Source organism: Propithecus coquereli, unplaced genomic scaffold (assembly GCF_000956105.1).
Source record: "Propithecus coquereli isolate 6110/MARCELLA unplaced genomic scaffold, Pcoq_1.0 Scaffold619, whole genome shotgun sequence".
NCBI lineage: Eukaryota > Metazoa > Chordata > Mammalia > Primates > Indriidae > Propithecus > Propithecus coquereli.
In genome coordinates, this window is record NW_012152163.1 from 174,957 (window position 1) to 178,528 (window position 3,572).

Consider the following 3,572-nt stretch of genomic DNA (forward strand, 5'->3'; position numbering starts at 1 on the left):
CAGAAACCCAGGCAAGTAGTGAGGAAGCCCAGAAGCTGGCCAGTTAGCACTGTAAGTCTCCAGAAAGGCTCAGGGATTGAAGGCACCAAGCGCCTCAGCAAGGAGCATGAAGATGGGGCTTACAGCTGGTGGACTGGCTGGAAGCCCTTCCGAGAAGCGGTTGGAACCAAGTGATCAGATGGCATCAGCATAACAAGACCTCCTGACATGTGCCTCCAGGTGAAGTACACAGCTTCAGCTATGATATCTTCCTGCCGGAATGCTCAACCTGAACCTGATAAGTCTTTAGACTAAACTTTTAGTCCACAGGAATTACCAGGGATAGAGGAACAAGTCAGGTGAGGAAACAGTCAGCAAGCCTAGACTGTGGGATATTCTAGAAGACTGGCCTCTTCAAAAAGTCAATGTTATAGATTAGAAAGACTAAAGAGATACAACAGCCAAATGCAATGGATCCTGGTTTGTTTTTTTGTTTGTTTGTTTTCTAATTAGGCCATTTGGAGAAATCTGAATATAGATTGGATACTAGATGATGAGGTAGCCAGCCAAGATGAACCACAATGATCCCCACATCCACACTCACACGTAGTCCCTCCTGCATTGTATTCCAGGGTTGGCCTATGCGTCTAACACCATACTGCAGAAGTCATGGTATGTCACCACCGCGATTAGGTTACGAAAGGCTACAGTTTCCATCTTGGGCACTCTCTTGTGTGTGCTCCCTGTCTCTCATACACACACCTAAGATCTCTTGTTTTGGGCGAAGGTACCTTCCATGCTGTTATAGAGCTCAGGGTAGGGTAATGAAGCAAGGACCTGAGGCTTCCAGACATCAGCCCCTGAACACATCATGAGATGACTGCAGCTTCAACTGACAAATCTACTGCAACCTCATGAGAGAAAAATCATATGAGCATATGAATAGACACATAAAAAGCATTTGACAAAATCCAACATCCATTTGTAATAAAAATGCAGCAAACTAGGACTAGAAGAGAAATTCCTCAATTTATTATAGAACATCTATTATTAAAAAACCCTAAAGCTAATGTCATACTTAATGATGAGAAACTGTTTTCCCCCCTAAGACTGGGAACGAGGCAAGATGTACTCTCTCATCACTCCTATTCAACATTGTACTGGAAGTTCTAGCTAAAGACAAGAAAAGGATATAAAATATATACAGATTGGGAAGAAATAAAAAACTAGCTTTGTTCACAGATGACATAATTATATATACAGAAAAATTGTAAAGAACTGACAAAAGAAAACTGGAACTATTAATAATAAGCAATTATAATAAAATACATATAAAACATATAGGCTGAGTGCAATGGCGCATGCCTCTAATTCTAGCACTCTGGGAGGCCAAGACGGGATGATCACTTGAAGGGAGAGGAAAAAAGAAATATTTAGATATAAATCTAATAAAATACATATAAAACATATGAGGAAAACTATAAAACTGATGAAAGATATCAAAAAGGATCTAAATAAATGGAGAGATATTTCATGCTCATGGAGAGGAAGACTCAATATTGTTAAGATGTCAGTTCTTCCAAACTTGATCTATACAGATTCAATGCCATCCCAATCAAAATTCCAGCAAGTTATTTTGTGGATATTGACAAACTGGTTCTAAAATGTACGTAGAAAGACAAAAGACCCAGAATAACCAACATAATACTGAAGAAGAAGAGCAAGGTTGGAGGACCAACCACATCTGACTTCAAGGCTTACTATAAAGCTACAGTAACCAAAATTGTGTGGTATTAGCAAAAGAACAAATGAATAAATGAACAGAATAGAAAGACTAGAAATAGACCTACACAACTATAGTCAGCTGATCTTTGACAAAGGAACAAAGGCAATTCAATGGAGCAAGGGGAGTATTTTTAACAAATAGTGCTGAAACAACTGGACATGCAACCTCCACATGCAAAAAATGGGAAGAAATGAATTTAGACACAGACCTTACACCTTTCACAAAAATTAGCCCAAAATGAATCATAAATGTAAATGTAAAATGCAAAACTATAAAACTACTAGAAGATGACATAGGAAAAAATCTAAATGACCTTGGGTTTGGCAGTGACTTTTACAATATAACACCAAAACCATGATCCATGAAAGCAATAACTAATAAATTGAACTTCATTAAAATTAATAACTTCTGATCTGAGAAAGATCCTGGTCAGAGAATGCAAAGACAAGCCACACATCGGCAGACAGTATTTGCAAACATATAAAGAACTATTAATACTCAACAATACGAAACAAGCCAATTAAAAATGGAAAAATATCTCAGCAGACATCTCATCAAAGAAGATATACAAATTGCAAATAAGCGTATAAAATATGCTCAATATCATAATGTCATTAGGAAATTGCAAATCAAACCAACAATGAGATACCACTACGTATCTGTTAGAGTGACTAAAAACTGACAATGCCAAATGCTAACAAGATGCTAAGCAACAGAAACTCTCATGTGTTGCTGGTAGGAATACAAAATGGTACGGCCACTTTGAAAGATAGTGTGGCAGTTTCTCACAAAAGTAAACATAATTTTACTATACAATCCATTAATCATGCTCCTAATTATTTAAATAAATGAATTGAAAACTTATGTCCATACAAAACCTGCATGTGAATGTTTATTGTAGCTTTATTCATAAGCCAAAATATGGAAGAAACCAAGATGTTCTTCAATAGATAAGAGGTAAAAACAAACATATATACATTGGATGTTTATCATTCATCCATAAAAACAGATGAGCTATCAAGCCACAAGACATGGAGGAAACTTAAATGGGTATTGCTAAGTGAACGGAGACAGTCTGAAAAGACTACATATTGCATGATTCCAACTATATGCCACTTTGGAAAAGGAAAAACTATAGAGACAGTAAAAAGATTGTGGTTGCCAGGGAGAGGGGGTAAGTCAGGATATATAGGTAGAGGAAGGGTTTATTTAAGGCAGAGAAACTATTCTGTGTGAACTGTAAGGCTGGATACATGACACCATGCATTTGTCAAAATCCACAGAATGTACAACACAAAGAGTGAACCCTAATGTAAACTATGAGCTTTAGTTAATAATAAGGTACCAATATTGGTTCATTAATTGTAACAAATATACCACACTAATAAGGGAAACTATAGGGAGGAGGCGAAAAAGGACATATGGAAACTCTTCGTATTGCTCAATTTTTCTGTAATCTTAAACTGCTATAAAAAATAAGGTCTATCAATTTAAAAAATGCATCAGTGAGTTATAGGAGAAAGTCAAGCAGCCTTTTATGTATATAGTTTGAGTCACCAAAGAACAGGAGAGGGGGGGAACATAAAAAAAGTTTGAAAGAAACAATGGCCAAAAGTTTTCCAAACTTGATAAAAACTATAATGCAGAGATCCAAGAAGCTCAAAAAAACCCAAGCACCAAAAAAAAAAAAAAAAAAAATAGCCTAACTTGTTTTTCTGTCCCCTGATCATTAACATCTCTCTCTCAGAGATTTAATTTTTTTGAAAATTTAGGATCTGACAAATTTATTTCTAATTTATGGTCATTT